Here is a 17,589-nt window from a genome sequence, read left to right on the forward strand (position 1 = left end):
GAGCAATGCTGTCTTAGACAGCAAAAGCCAATGACTCCTGGGTGAGCTGACCAAGTTTTGTCCCAAGCTGAACTGCCCGTCCAGCACACTTTGACAAGAAGTAATTTTGGGAGAACTAAAAGTCACCACAGGAAAAATTTATTTATAAACACACAGAGCCTTTCAATATGAGACATTGATAATATTTTGAACTAATGCAGTATGAAATATTCTTGATCCATTACAACCATATTATCAATGCCTCATATTGTTTTGCTTTTGGGGGAGAAAAGGAGGGTGATATTTTGGACTAATGCAAATCATGAAAAAAATTTGGTTGAATAATTTTAGACGTTAGCATAAATGTAGAATAAAGAGTGAGCCATATATATGGGATTTATAGTTATAAATATTCTTATTTAGATTAAATTAGGTTAACACTATTTTAGGTTTTCACTGCTCATTACTAGTTCATCTGCCCGATCCGCTCTATGCTGCTCGATATGGATTCTGATTTATTTTTAGATTTAATTGGTTTCATTATTTTCAATTTACATTTTTGGACTCTTGGGCTTTGGCCTTGGTTTTTGTCAATTTATTTTTGCATTGTTGAATTTTCCTTTTTGGGTCCTCCACAAACATCATCGCAAAACTCTTTTGAGATGCCCCATGCTGTTTTTATTGACTCTTTTGAGGCTGACTTTGTATTTTTCAAGGAAATACAAAGACCTCTCAGTAGCTTTCCAATGTGAACCACAAAATAAAATGAAATTTAAAAAAAATCAGGATTTCTATATCGCTAATTACATTCTCTTACATTTCCATTCAAAAGAAGGAGCAGTCATGGCCACTTGCCCTTTTCCCCCCTTTCAATACCTAAGCAGCCACTAAAAGAGTGCTAGTCAAATCTAGAGGAATATAGATTTCAGTGTAGCCAGACACCACTAAAGTTGGATAAAAGCCTTATGAGTTGATTGAAATTTGCATCTGCAAGTGTTGAGTGAAAACTGAGACGTCACACTTTAGCATAAATACTGTGGAATGTGTCATTTTGCTGTGGAAATACTTTGATCTCTGAAATGAAGCTCCGGCTGCCGCATATCCTGTGTTAATGATAGCAACACTGGTACACCTTCTTTTTTTTTTCTTTCTCTCTCTCCTGCATCCACTGATATGGCTGTTAATGACTAGCTATTTGTCTACTCACAGTTGACAGCATTAAAGCACATTACTCCTCCATCTGTACTGCTGCTCTCCGTGTTATGAATTATGCCGTTTAAATGGGTTCCCTGCTTTAGAGGAGCTTTGGGCAGGGTCTGTGGAGAGACATCTAATGGCAGCTTAATGAATTCGTGCCCAGATAAGGCGTAGGAAGCAAACACGGCAAAGTAACAGCAGCTGTCAAACACAAAGGGGGAAAGCAGACAGAGAGCGAGATGGAGAGATGTACAAAGACATAAAAACAGACAGAGCGTGCAGAAATTGGGTAAAAAAAATGCTTTTCAACACGTGTGTTTGGGGGAGTGACACTGATTGTGGGGAAATCCATTGATTGCCGTTATTCTCCAAGTCAAGACCCTGACACTAATAAAGAGGAAGGGTGTTTTTGTGGTAGGTAGTGTGTGTTGTGATATCTCCTACCAGATGGTGCTGATTCTAGTCATATTTACAAAGGACGGAAAGGAATATCTAGGCAGTTCACCAGTGACCCACAGCGCTGCTAGCTGATGTGACTCTGGGCTTTTCGGAAAGAAGTTGGAGAACGAGAGAGAGAAACGGCTGAAATCCCCTTTGTTTCTTTCTGACGCATACTCTCCTAAACCGCGGCTGACATGCAGTCATGCTATGGCTCAGAGCAGGCAGGGATACGCCGAAGGGGTTGGGAGAGGGAGGCAGAACATGTACCAGCAAATGAGATGCTGGGGTTGGAGGGGCAGAAAGGAGGGAAGCATTCATATGTGATGGATGAGAGGTGGAGAGGGTTGCAAACTGTCAGATGTTCCCTTTATCTCTGTCTCGTGTGTTTATCATAGTCAGAATGAGGGAAGGTCGGTAGGTGGGAGGGCCTAGGACTGAACGGAAGGAGACGATAGAGGACGGTAGCGGGGGGGTTTGTGAGGGGGAAAAGAGAAGACGCTATCACACAAGTCTGGCAAAATAATACAAAACAACGCCTCTGCTCATCTCTAATGGGGCCAAGAGAAACATTATGGAAATGAGACTTAATGGAGCCTTGACTACAGCCCCTATAAAGGGTCACTGATCACTCCTCTTCGTCCGCTTTGTATTACTATCAACTCCCGTCTTTCCTCGTCCAAGTCTTCGTTCAGTTTCTTGGGGTTGTCCCAATTTCACCCTCTTCCTTTTTCATTTTCCTCCCTCGCCTCCAAACCTTCCCCTAAACACGTCATCGTTCAGGCTTTCCAGCCCACCTCATCATCCTTTTCCCCATTTCCAGCAACGATCCCATCAATCTCCACTGCAGACACGCGGGCCGATCAAAAGACGTGTCGCCCCCATCATAACGTAGAAATGACATCAATTGGCCAAAGCGTATTTAACCCTCCTGTTGTCCTCGGCTCATGTCGACCGAGGACAAGCCCTTAAAAAATATGTTTTTCAATTGCAGCTGCATACAGAAACTTCAATCTAACAGTCCTGCATCAGAACTATGGGTGTGCACAACTCAGGGGGAAGTTTAGGCTCAAGCAATCCAAATGTGAACTTTACAAAAGAAATAAAGATAACCAAACCCAGGCCTCAGGTCAGACTGACCGGAAGACTAAGGAAATCACAGCTGGACAGGCAAACAGTATGGAATGGCATCATTGATCTCCGTAAAACTGATATCTTTTCAAATTTCCCCCCCTTCCTGTTGCCCTCGGGTTGACATGACCCGAGGACAAGCCCTTATAAAACATTTTTTTAATTGCAACTGCATACAGAAACTTGAAATCTAACAGTCCTGAATCAGACCTACAGTGTTCACAACTCAGATGGAATTTTCTGCTGGAGCAATTCAAATGTGAACTTGACGAAAAAAATAAGAACAACCTCCTCTTGTCTTCGGGTCAAAATGACCCGAAGACAAGAGGAGGGTTAAAACCATGGCATCTGTTGAGTGGGGGAATGTGAAGGCGGACGGAACAAATAATGAAAAATGAACAATTTAAAGGATTTAGAAGCACACTCTGGAATTTTGAGAGCAAGTCCCAAACGATGGCTCATCGAGCTTCATTCTGCGTGTCATGCATAATTGCTTTTAGAGCCGTTTCTATGGAAACTGTGATGCTCTTTTGGCCTGGCAAAAAGGGATGTTTCATCACCTTTGCCTCCTCAGGTTTTGGCTCACCATTATGGAGTTCGGATGCAGTGAGAGGGCCACGGGGGACCTAGTCGCTTGGGCTTCACAGGATAAACCACGCAGCTCAGGAAAAAAAAGGGAACTGCAGAAGCTTCATTTGAACAAAATGTTGAAAGTGAATCTTGGACACAGAAAAAGAGAACGGACAGGCACTGGCTTGTATGTGTGGATTAAAATACCATGAAGGGCAAATTCACCTTGTCTGATGAAAAAATAACTTTTTTATCTAAGTGCTTGGCTAACACCACAATAAAAAGTATATTTATGTTTATAGCAAACTTTTATTACAAATGTCATAGAGGCACAAAACAACATTAATGTCATAATAAAACAGTGTGTTTCGCTGCAGTCACACAATATTACTTTTTAGATGTAATTGGTTGCTTCATATACTATTACCTGTATAAACCACCTCTCTACACCTCACTTTGTCTGAGTATCTCCAAACAGGTTTGATTTTAACTAGTGTTTCACCTTGCAGTAAACTAGATCATTTGTTTCTTATGTGCACAACTATCAAACATTTCTCAAATACAAATTGAACCCAACTCTGAAACTGCGATTTTCTGTTATAGGATATGTTGAGTAACCGAGGGAAATAACATAAACATACAATATTTGGGGCTCTCTAACAAGCACCATGACGTGTACAAGAACCTTTTCAAGCATTTGTGCTGCTGCAGCCACAAATTCCAAGACATTTTATAATTAAGATGATCAGGACAGATCGGCACAAAGTGCTGCATAACTGTAAAGTAATAGGAAAATAATTTGCAAGCTTTCTACCTTTCTGATAATATTGAAAAATTTAGAAATCTGAGCTGAACTCCCCCGCACCCCAGCAGAGAATTTGGGAAGAGGAAATTTACCAAGGCGAGTGATAACAGATCGGAACCTGTCCGAACAATATCAGATGCTACATAGGATGCTCAAAGAAAGGAACATTTTGAAGCAGGCGATTCTGCTTTTTGATAGAATTCCTTTAACTCAAAATAGTTTAACTCAAAAGCCATTTCTTAGGAGTTTTAGAGAGTGTTTTTTTTTCTCATTTCTGCTTTTGTAACAACTCTGCTTAAAGCATCTCTTTCTGGAAACATTTCTGCTCTTGTTCTGTAGAGTGTACTCCTTATCGCAAAGAATAAGGCAATATACAGAACAGTTAGTTATAACTAAATCATTTATGAAGATATTTAAACGGGGTCTCCCAAAGTGTGCCCAGCATTCTGATGCTAAAAATTAGCATCAACGCTAAAGTAAGTTAAATGTACTCAATAGTATGCGGAGAGTCACACAACAGTAAAAAATCACGTTTACTTTGTGGCATGTTGTTACCAGGAAATACATTCATCTCTTAGCAACATATCAACAACAAATATTGTTATTGTTAAAAAAATATAAGATTTCTACTACTTATCTACTTATCTGCACAAGAATTGTCAGTAGTCAGCGAATTTCGTAGAACATTATTATTTTTATTATTTTTGATCATGAGAAGTAAATGTATTATGAAACTCTCAGTCATCACAAAAATAAAAATCTGATTTTTACTTTGTGGCAGCTCGTTACCAGAAAAATTAAAAAAAAACACTTATCGCTTGACATCAAATTAATAATGAGCAACATTGTTTATAAAACATAAGCACTTGTGAAGTTCTTGTGAATTTCTTGTGATGAGTCACAAGAAATTCACAGTAGGTAAATTTTGCAAAAGTAAAAATCAGATGTTTACGTCGTGGCACCAGAAAACGAGCTTGTCTCTTAGCAACAGTTTAACAACAGATGTTTAAAAAAAACTAAAGATTTTTTGTGCTCTGTTGAAATACTATTCATCCTACACTACTTCACTGGAATTGTGCAGTTGGTGAATTTTGCAGAAAAGTACTTTTTTATTTGACATTTGTAGTAAATATATTATAAAACACATTAAATACAAAAATAAAAATCTTGAATTATTCATCGTGGCAGTTTGTCATCAGTAGAAAACACTCATTTCTTAACAACAAATTAATAATAAGTAATAGTGTTTATGAAACAGATACGCTTTCAAAATAATGCTTATCTGATTAGACACAAGAAATTTACATTTGGTAAATTTTGCAAAAGTGAAAATCAGATGCTTACGTGGTGGACCTTGGCTACCAGAAAAATGCACTCATCTCTTAGCAAAAGATTAACAACATATATTGTTATTGTTCAAAAAAATATAAGCTTCCTTCTGCTGTTTCGAAATACTACTTATCGTACTCTACATAACAAGTATTGTATTGATGAGGAATTTTGCAAAAAAGTGATTTTTATGTAATTAGTGGCAAAAATATAAAACACATTCAAGACAAAAATAAAAATCAGATTTTTATTTCGTGGCAGTTTGTCACAAGAAAGAAAAAAACCACTTATCTCTTAATACCAAATTAAGAATGAGCAACATTGTTTAGAAAACACAGCTCTTTTGAAATAATACTGATCTGATTAGACACAAGAAATTTACAGTTTACAATTTAGCAAAAATAAAAATCAGATGTTTACTTCGTGGCACTCGGTTACCAGAAAACGTGCTTGTCTCTTAGCAATAGATTAATAACAAATATTGTTCAAAAAGCATAAAATTTGATCTGCTCTGTTGAAACACTGCTTAACTTACACTACTAAAAAAAATTGTGCAGTTGGGGAAGTTTGAGAAAAGTACATTTTTATTTGTCGTTCGTGGTAAAGACAAATACTACTGATTTGTGTTGAATGTGTTTCAATACATTTTCACAGAAGTAAAAAGTTGTGGTAGTTTACCAGTAGAAAACGCTCATCTCTTAACACCAAATGAATTACGTTTATAAAGCATCAGCTATTTTGAAGTACTGTGTATCTGATTTGACACAAGACATTTGGTAAATTTTGCAACAGTAAAAAAAAATCACATGTCCACTTCATTGCTCTTGATTAACAACAGATATTGTTATTGTTCAAAAAATCATTAGATTTCTTCTGCTCTTTTGAAATATGTCAGTTCTGAAAGTGTTTGATTTCACTCTTATTTTATTTTGGGGTTATCTGAGTAATGCAGACTGTACTCAACTGCACCTCAGATTTTTCAATCTAAAAATGAAGAAATAAAACGATAAAATTATTGAAATTCTCAATACCGTATCAGGCTGCAGTGGTTTGATCTACCAATTAAACTATGATACATCATAACCAATACGTGAAACTTGACAAACTGTGGCACAGTTCAAAGTGTGTAAATAACAGTGTTTTGTTGACGACTCCATCGCCATGATGGAGACTTTATAACTGCAGATTACATCAAAAGGCAGGACGAATTCAGGGCACTAGGGATAATCCCTCCTCGCTTTCACTTGGCGGATAACTAAACACTGCTCCCTGACATTGTGGATCAACTTAAGAGAAGCAGTTTCCTGAATTTGGACAAGGTTGTTTTTTCTGTTCTCTGTTGGGTTTTTCTCTTTAGAGAGGCCAGCTGCATATCTTATGTGTATTTACATTACTATGTGTCTGAGATGTGATTAGATTCAGAAGACTGCTTGAAACATCTAATGGCTGGTAAAAAAAAAAAAAAAAAAAATATATATATATATATATATATATATATATATATATATATATATATATATATATATATATATATATATATAATATATATATATATATATATATATATATCTTTATATATATATATATATATATATATATATATATATATATATATATATATATATATATATATATATATATATATATATATATATATATATCTTTATATATATATATATATATATATACATATATAATGAACAGTTTTTAATCAGGACGATATATTAACAAACAAATTAACATTAACAAACAAATATCAGATTTTAGCATAATGTCACTTTACAATGCAAAAATCATCAATCTTTGCTTTTGTGTCTAAGTTAAATATTTCAGTAAAACACACATACACAAGTTTGTTTGTTTTTTATTTCTCAAGGGGAAAAAGAGACCCAAAGAAAATTGCCTTTTAATTAAAAAATAGTAAACCTAATAAAGCATTCTGCTAACATTGGCAAAAACTACTGATGACAATACATAACCAGTTATTTTTTAGATTGGTCATGTTTTGACCCCCATACCTGTAAAGGTTACCAGACGGCAGGTTGCACCAAATTGTTCCACTGTTCCCTGAATGTCTACAGAAATGGGACACGCGCCACATAATTGTCACGAGAAGTTATTGCCCTTTCCTCCATACAATCTCAAACAAATTATGGGACACTTGCCACATATTTGATGGCTCAGGTCATGAAGAAGGCTCAGGTCATTTGACCCATACAAACACAAGTATAATTTTCCCAAGTGTGGACTTGAGACACACATTTGGCACTAGTAGTAGGGGGCAGAACTGACGGCAACAAAAGACAGTGACAGGAAATACCTGCACGGATACTCAGTGGTTTCATTACATCAACAGTAAATATATATAGGTGTCTGTGGAGGAGCTGCAGAGATCTACGGCTCTCTTGATAGTGCAAGTATCACTTGCATCTTTTAAAAGATGCTGTAAAAGATGCTCAAACTCATCAGAACAAAGCAAATACAGTTTTTTTGTTGTATGTAGTTGCAGGAGAGAAAATAGTACCTCTATTAGATGCTCTGTGAATCATTAAGAAAAAAAAAAAAATAGAATCACCTGAAGCGAAACTGCATGCTTCTGCTTTGGATTTTATATTGGAAATTTGGGAAGCATGGCCTCAATATTTTTGTTGTATTGTTTGAGTCGTCGGTGTTGAGGGGCGCACACATCAATTAACATGACGGGAACAGGTTCCAAGAGTTGCCGGAAAGTTCACAGGTTCTGGCTTATCTCCGGCTGGCAGCTGGACGTGGATGAAAAAGCTTTAATACCCACGGTTGCTGTGTGATAATAGCTGCACTCTTGTCACTTCTCACCTCTCTGACCCTGTCGTTCTGCTTCCCTTCTAAAAGCTGCTGGCGATTAGCTGGTGGACGTAAAATGCACATTGTCTGTCCTCGCCAGCATTTTGTCCTCTCCCTCATCAGTCATTTCAAGCTCATCTTTCTGCTGCTTTCTTATTTTGCCTTTGAACTGCCAAGGCAATTATCTCTGGTTGTTGTAAAAAGAAAAAAAAGTCATCAGATTGCAAATTGTGCACCTCGCCGCATTGCCCCAACACGCATGAATCGCAGTAATGCTGCTACAAACCAATGCTTTGTATCTTTTTTTATAAACACACTCAAGCTTGGTAGCTCGTCGTCAGTTTCATTTTGCCGTGAGATGTCTGACCAAAAGGAAGCGCTGAATTCAATCGCTCACAGACACGAGGACAAGAGAAAAGCTGTAGATGCATTCAAAGCTACATCCACGATGCTGAGCACCTAAAACTTTAATAGGTAGAGTCCAACCGCCTTTCAAAATGTGGTCTCCGAGGCGGACATCAAAAGAAAATATGGTATTGATAAAATGGTTCCATGAGCCCCGACTTCTCATGGCTGTGTTGACCTTGCGGTCTTTCATCTATTGAGGCAAAATTGTCCTGTCCAAAGTGTCTCATTTGACCAAATCCTTTCATCTGTGTCCTTTTTTATGCTTTATTTATTTGTTTTTCTGTTTGGAACGATGATATGAGCAGAGCCTTTTATTTGAGTTGCTGAGCCTATCCGACATGAGAAGCTATTGGAATAACAGAAAAGTTCTTTCAAAGTATCTTTTTGACAGATTTCTGCATATTTTTATGACTCCACAGACAATGCTTGCGTCAGTGGTTGGCAAAACAGTGGGAATTAATTTGCTGTTCACGAGTCCAACAAATAAAAAGAGACATTACAGAATACAGCTGAAAACTTCTGAAGGACAAAATAATAATAAATAAAAGCAACAGTGAGAAAAGAGCAAAAAAACATCAGAGGTACTTTGAATATATTGCATGTGCTTAGCAGCGCTAGTTCTGTGCAAGTTACATATTTCATCCAGGTAATTACGTTTTTGCAAAGAAATAGCAGAACAAAATTTAAAACTGCCATTTATAGACGATGAATTGTATCAAATGCAGTTTGGTTTGTTGTATATAATCAGAAGGAAAAGATACACCGCTGGTTTCTCCTCTTTTTGCTTCTTCTGTGCTAAGAATGGACAAATCCTTTAAGCCACCAGTGTCAAACTCCATTATTTAAGGGCCAGTGTGTTGCAACTGTGAGAACAAACCTGGATCACATAATTAGATCATTAGCGGGTCTCTGTACAACATGACTCAGGCCTTTGATTCAGATGTGTTGGACTTGGAGGAAAGCTTCAAAAGCTTGTAGGAAATGGGATTTAAATGCCTAGAGATGGACACCCCTGCTCTAAACTCAGTGTGACAAGATAAACCGCGGATGTTACTCAATACAATAACTGAACATAGTTCGGGATCACATGCAGTGCATTCAGATGATTATTTCATTGTTTCCATATATATCAGTACTAGACACAAAGTGCATGTACTGAAGTTATGAAAAATTGTCTTTTTCCATTTAGCCTCTTTTCTGAGTCTCTCAAACCTGAAAACACAAAGTATGATGATTTTTGATTGTACAAAACACTTGGATGGCTCCAAAGAGATTTGAAGATTTGAGGCTGAATGCACACTTTCTGGAAAGAGCCCAGCAAACACTTACTGGCAAGGTAGGCAATAAGCAATTATCTTCATCCCTAATCCGTGTGATTACAAGCAGCTAATTTGTCTTAGAACAACATGGGGAATTGCCCAGTTGTGGGCACAAAATCAAATACTTATGGCTGCCAATTGCTTTTAGTCTTTTAGTTTTAGTTTGTATAAAAAAATGACCTTGTAACGATACACAGCTCCTACGAAGAAACACATTTTTGTCTTCCTTTCAATCAGATTATGGCACATCTACCTTGATTAAGGTTGTATTTATTTATTTTTCTTGTAGAAGCTGGACGACAGCCTGGTAAAGGCTTGTCTTGGTTCTCCCTTGCTAAACCCAGGCGTAAATCCCACAGACCCTGGGACCTGAACCGTCCATCTAAAAGCTTCCATTAGACAACTCTGAAGTGTGGCTGCAGCCAGCCAAGCAGAGCCATGACTAATACAATTTCATGCACGGCAGTGGAGTGTGCAGCTTAACTTACACTGGGTTCACCATGCAAAAAAAAAAAAAAAAAAACTACAGTAATGTGAGCAGAAATATTTTAAAATGCAACACTGAATTCATATTAGATACATGCCAGAAAGTAGATCTCACTCACATCTTATTTTGTAGCTATCATTCAGCCTCTGGCATGATTCTGGTAGGAAGTTTTATTCTTTGCAATTGGTAGATTTCTTCTTAAAGTTTAGTCTGATAGTATTGGGATTACCTCTTTGGCAAGGCCACCTCAAAAGTTTCACTTCAATCAGTCAGAACAGTTAATTAGCTCCAGCTTCCAACCTTCTAGTTGGATTTGGCGAGATGGATTTCCACAGTTCTCCATCTTTTTTGTTCACTGTAGTTTGTGAAAAATACAGTACAGCTAAACAAACTGAAAGCTTGGTAATTAGCAATGAGGCTCGATTCAAATTTTTAATTGAGTTCACTGCAAGTTCTGTAATTAATTAATCACAATTAATCACAATTTAAAATGAGCAACATTTTCAATTCAAAAAGCCTAAATGATTGAATAATTAGTCACATGAACTCAACAGTAAATGCGTATTTTCTTTTTAATCTATGATTTAGATTATTTAACCATCATACTGGTTACACACATTCAGCTGTCAAGTGCAAAACTGTAATCACTTCTTTTAAAAAAATATTTCTTTAGGAATGTGGAGTGTGGATGCTGACCTTAGCGTCGGGGACATTGCCGCAACATGCTTTTCATGTAGATGGTATTTTAGGCTTGAATAGGTTCAGTAATAGGGCAACTGCTTTTTAAACAACTTGAACATGACAGCAATCTTTTCAAGCATATAATCAGATAATTTTGCAAAACAAAATTTAGCCCCCAGTGGGCCGAGAGAAGCGGCATCGTTGTCCATCACTTGTTGTTTGTGGATGCTGCTTGTGCGTCAGATTTATGGGCTCCAATACAAAGGTTCCACTTTTGAATACTGTCGTCTTCCTAAAATAAATTCCTAATTAATGTTTTGACAAAAAAAAAAAAAATCCAACCCTAATAAACTTTTATCTCTATCTTATGTTAGTAGATAGACTATGTGGGGCTATCAACGTTCAGTTGACCACAATGCTCCTCAATACGCTAAAGAAGATAAAAGTGAAAAAGTCCAGACTCCACACATATGAAAATATATTTGTCAGTCATCTGTACAAAGGAACCAACAGGAACTAATATTTACTAACTTAAATTACCAATGTGTTTGACATGAAGAAAAGTTTATGAATTTGAATCTGACGTTTTAAACCGTAGGTACTAAATTTGTTACCTTTCCTACTTAGACGCTAAAGTAATAATTCTTGATGAACTCACAACATCTGTTCCTGCAGGGAATTTTATGTCATTTTGTTCAGAGTTATTCTGTAAAATGAATTAAATATTAACAAAAGCGAGATTAAACCGGGTGCATTTTATAAATGACTAAGTGCATCCGTTCTGGTGCTTTCATAAAACTTTTTATTCAGTTTTGTTAGCTTTAGACGTATTTTGAAGTGGAGTAAAGAGCATTAATAAGTTGCTGCCTGTGCTCTACCTGCAGTAGAGCACAGGCAGATCAACCGTAGTTTAACAACTTGGCGAGAGCTTTAAGTGAAAGAATAAAGTTGACAACAATGTCGGAGATGCTCCCAGATAAATGTTTTTAAAAATTTCTCAAAATTTTGAGAATTTTACATATGCTAAAAGTAAAATCCTCAACTTTTCTAGATCTCTGACAGCTTTCATTGGTAAGTTCTTGCAAATTTCAGTACTATATTGCAGTGCCATGTTATTTTTTTAACCAATAAACCTACATGTCTGCATACTGTTGTTAATGTATGAAGTGTTTTTGTACTAAGCTTTATCAAGAGAAAAACAAATACAGCCAACAACAAATAACACTTAGTCAGACGCCTTCACTGCTGTGTGTTTTCCAGCAATCGTATATCATTCTGTCACAAGTGATTTATGATTTTTCTTTTTTGGGGGGGCTCAGGACATCACTATCAATCACTGTCAACGCAATTATTTGCTATTGCTGTTGCAATCTATGTGGCTTTTTCCTCCTACAGGCCAAATTTATGTTTATTTTTCTTCCTTTGTAGGGCTGTTTATTCAGTGAGGGCAATGAATTTGTAAAACAGCGTCGACTGTCCAACAAAAAGCGAAATATTTAATTTGCACTGTGAACCAACACAGTCTTCCCGAAGTCTTCATGCTACCCTGTTGTTGCTTCTACTGTGAGGAAGAGGCGAAGCTCCTTTGTTAAATGCCTCAATATTGGCAGGTGTTATGAATGTGAGTGGAATTGAAAAAGCCTAGTAGACAGCACAGTATTGACGCACAACCTCAGTAAGCCGAGGTCTGATGCCATACATCTGAAACATTTCAAAAAGGCTTAAAATGTAACCCGAACACAGGGGATCCGCGGATCCATCACTGTCAAAAAGACTTTGGCGTGGTGCATGACAAAAGACCCACTATCAGCATCGCAAAGAGCATTATTTACTAGCCAGAGGTGCAACTGAACAGTTCATCAACAACTGAGGAAATTCTGGGTCTGTCTGGTTTCTTTTGCTGTTTTACTCTTTGAAATTAATAAGAAAAGAATAAAATAAACCTCAAACCAAAAATGTGACCTTGGTGCAGACTTCTGAAAATGACAACAATAAATACACACATTCCTGGTGGTCTTATTTAACATTGTCAATTACTTTAATTATTCCTTGAATAAAAGCAACATGATTAATCAGACCCAACGAACCAAGGTAATAAAGTCATTCATTATATCATTATACGTCAGCCAGCATTATGTCAACATCGAGAAATCATTTTAGCTTTTAATAACAATGATGGTTAACAATTACAACTACTACTACTACTACTACTAATAATAATACAAGTAATCATATTAAAAATAATACTGAAAAGCAAAATAAAAAAATTTAAATAATATAAAGTTGTCATTTTTATTTATTTAGAATTAGATTTATTAACACAGCTCTGATGACTGTTACTAATTAGTGGAACATTAGACACAAACTGGTTCAATACATTAAAAACAAAATAAAGTTCTCTAGTTTTCATTCATGAATTTAAGCTGCTTTGTGTCCTGGGATGCTGTGTGGCTCCGGTAGTGCAGTGGGTGCCATGCACCACGTTCAGAGGCTGTGATGCTCCACGCAGCTGTCCTGGGTTCAGTTCCTGGTCTCCGGCCTGTTGCTGCATGTCGTCTCTTCCTCTCTCCTCCCAGTCTACCATTTGCCTCTTTCTCGAGACAAGTGAGAAGCAAAAGTAAACCTGGTATTGAAATTATTTTGGGCACACTTGCTTCTTAATCGGCAAAGATTCCAAGCAGAGATATTTAAGCCTGATATTTCAATAAAGTGATACAGTTCTGATTCGACGGCTTCAATGAATTAAATATTGATTCAGTTTTAAGCCACATGTAAAACTGTTAATGTAATTGTTAATGTAGTCCCTCTTGCTTTTTCTCACATTCTAGCCTTTGTCTAATTCTCTGTACTTCCTTTTATATCAGCTAGTTTTGTTATACTTAGTTGTATTTGATTTAGCTTACCTCATTTTCATATTGGTTCTTTGGTAGATGTTTATTCTAAACATAGAATAATCATATAGACTTTTTAGGACTATAATTAGTACTAAACAAATTTTGTTAGCCATTTCTCTGACAAAAAAAAGATAAAATATACTTTTTTAAAAATATTCTTTATGTTTTATTGCTTTGACAGTGATTGTTTTTTTTTTCACCACTTACTCTAATCATTTCAGTCGTCCTCCCACAAATAGATCACCAGCAAAAACACGAGTTAAGCTTGAAGCTCAGTCTTCCCTGCACTGCTAGTCCTGGCTGACTGGCACATTGGCCTCCTGATTAACCCTGGGTTCTGTATATGGATTGAACCCACTGACAGCTATCACAGAAAAGGTGACGCTGGGAGATGTGGCCCTGCATCAGCTTTCCTGTGTTTTTATTTTATTTTTTTTCTACGCCATTCTTGCTTCTTCATCCCAAGTTGAAAGAGGAAGTGAACTGAGGAAGGAAGGTCAGCCTGGAGAAAATCAGTGTGGGCTGACAGGGTGAGGATAAAGGTAGGATGGATAGATCCTGCTGCCAGGTCCTGTCACCAATGACAAATGGAAGAAGCAAAGATGAAGCAAGTAAGACATTAGAGAACAGTGATGTGGTGAATCACCACGATGAGAGCAAGTGTGTGTGAAGCAATGTGTGTGTGGACCAGCAGGTGTTTGCGTGTACCACAGTGGGTGCTTTAAAAACTGTGTGGGAGAAAGTGAATGAAAAAGAAGAAAGCTTTGCGTGTGTGTGTGTGTGTGTGTGTGTGTGTGTGTGTGCATGTGCGTGTGTGTACAGGTGTGTCCTCATGCTGCAGGTTGCCAATCTTGACAGCAGCCCTCCAAAATGGGAGAGTGCTGGGAAATTGATTTAGCTGGTGTCTGAGCGCGACAGAGATGAATCTGTGTGTCTGATTATAGAAGAAAAATGGCAAAACACCAAAAGGCAGAAGAGGAAGAGCAAAAATACCAAAATAAGAAGTTGGCAAAGAAGAAAGAAAGACAAAGAAAAGCAGCAGATAAAGAGACAAAGGCATTTTAATTGATAAATCGGCGAATGGAAACGCCTCAGCATCAAATTGCTAGGAGACTCATCATCGGCCTCGTCTGTCCCACAATTTAAAGGCAAAATGGATTCATCGCCTCATCCTTTAAGTTAAGCACAGGTGACAATACATTAATATTACTGACTTCTCAGACAAACAATTTCACTTTCTTCTCGCTGCTGCAGAAACAGACTCCACCACTGGACAGTCGTGTTTATGCTCAGATCTGCAGATAGCATTGCAGACAGAGGTGTGTTTATAGGAGCAGTGAATAACAGCTTTTTAGGCCAGGTGGGTGGGACCAAGGTTAGATATTATATTTTTTGACATATTGTATCTCTTGTGTTCATGTCTCTCACATTATGCTGCTGCTTCAAATTTCACAACACTCTACTTTTGCAAACACTGCAAAAATATGAGTCATTGCTGGAAGAACTTCAGTGCTCTAGTTGTGGGTGCTTGACATAGTGTCATAGATGTTGAGAAAAATGTCAACAGAACTTTAAATTTGCACAAATGTAAAGTTCTGTTTTTGCTTGGAATGCAAACTCTTGGATTTCAGAAACAGTAGATTTTCAAACCTGAAAAAATTTCATCTTTTACTGGCAGAAGAGGAAGAGCAAAACCCCCCAAAGTGGTTCTGATGCAGTAACAGAACCAAACGCTGATTCTGATTTATTTGGTCCCGTAATGCTTGGTTGAAGACACTCACCGTCTATAATAGAGAGCTTTCCAGAACGGATGATGTGTTGTCTGTTCATGGCTTACGAAGCATGTGATCTGTCATCAGGAGAAAATCCCCAAAAGACTTAAACAACTTGCAGTTTTATTTTATTTGATTAAAAATTCATATAAAATTTCAGACTGCATGTCATAGGCTAAACATGAAGGGGGGCTAACAGTGAAAGCTGCTGCATCGGGGGGGGGAAAGAAAGATGCAATGCGATATTACATGACTCACTGCAAAAACGGTTTCAAATTGGGCTTCAAAGAAACGGCAAAACCTCTTCAAACCTTAACAGGCGATCTTTATGCAACTTGGACGGTCAAAACCCAAATAAAATGCGTTTCAGCCTGTCATTTTACAGACTGTGTGCCCTGCGTCACATAAAAATTATCTTAAATGAATTTATTTGTCAAAAGTAGAACCTCAAATCTGCTTCACTGCTTAATAAAGTTAGTGTCAGTACATCAAAGTAAACACAGCAATCAGGACGTTCACGCCTCTTTTTACACAACTTTTTCTGAGTCTATTAATGATTTATTAATGACGCGTCTTGCATACAAAATCAAAGGGTGTTTTTTTTTGACACAAGGTTTTCTTTGTTTGTACACTTCACAAACAATTCAGAAGCTTTTCTCACATCTCGCGTGTTCTCTGCCAAGCCAGAGTGTCAGCAGATGCTCGACGCTTCCACACACAAATAAACATATGGCCTTATCCGGACAAATGCACTCATATGAATAATAGCATAGCTCTGCCACAGAGTATGTAAAAAGGTCTTGGCTAAGATGAGCAAGTGTTTGACATGAAGCATTGAAATTATTATTATTATTTTCTCTCAGAGCCTCAGATGTTAAAGGACTGAAATGACAAATCAACATTGATACAGATTCATAATTAATTCATCCACTTTTAGTGGCAACACTCTGAAGAGTATTTTTTTCTCATCTTTTTCATTGACAATGCAGTTTTCCACTTTTCCACATTTTTTCATGTCACATCCATGAACTTAAAGATATTTCACAGGGGTTTTGTTCTTATAGAATGATTTCATAGAAGAGTGACAAACAAAAAGGTTCTTAATTCAAATAAATGCCACAGTTTTCAAATTACTCCTTCAGGAAACGAATGATATCCATGAACAACAAAAAACAACAAAAGATTAAATGCAAACAATGTGATATTATTCAGGCATTTATTTGTTAGCATGATGAAAGAAAGTTCTAATGAAAAATCACCTGGACTGATTTTCTTGCAAATCTGTACATTTTATTAAAAAACCCCCACAAAAAACAGCTCTTTTGTTCTTATTCTTAGACGCCAAGGCAGAATTTCTAGCTTTGCTGAAAGCAAGAAGGTTTCTCTACAAATTAAATCTCACAAATGGTCATTGATCAAATACTTTAGGAGAGGTGTCTGACGTTGTTGCACTCATGGTGATCACAAGCACATGATGAATCTCTGTGGATAGCTGTGCAGTCATGGTGGCCAAGGATGGGATGCATCTCTATTCTCTCTTAGCTTCAGGCAACCCATCTGTGAGATCTACCAGAAGCATGCATGGAGCCAGCCAAACTGAGCCCATGTTGCTGAAACCGTCCACCCCAGACGTTCCCACATGCAGCAATCCGGGCAATGCAGAAAGTCATCACTTAGCTTGCTCTGACATCAGCTTCTTTAGATTATTCAGTAACAATTTTTTTGTGTTTTCGTCATATTAGATTTGAGGTATGAG

Source organism: Poeciliopsis prolifica, unplaced genomic scaffold (genome assembly GCF_027474105.1).
Source record: "Poeciliopsis prolifica strain line A6 unplaced genomic scaffold, Auburn_PproV2 SCAFFOLD009, whole genome shotgun sequence".
NCBI classification, from domain to species: Eukaryota; Metazoa; Chordata; class Actinopteri; order Cyprinodontiformes; family Poeciliidae; genus Poeciliopsis; species Poeciliopsis prolifica.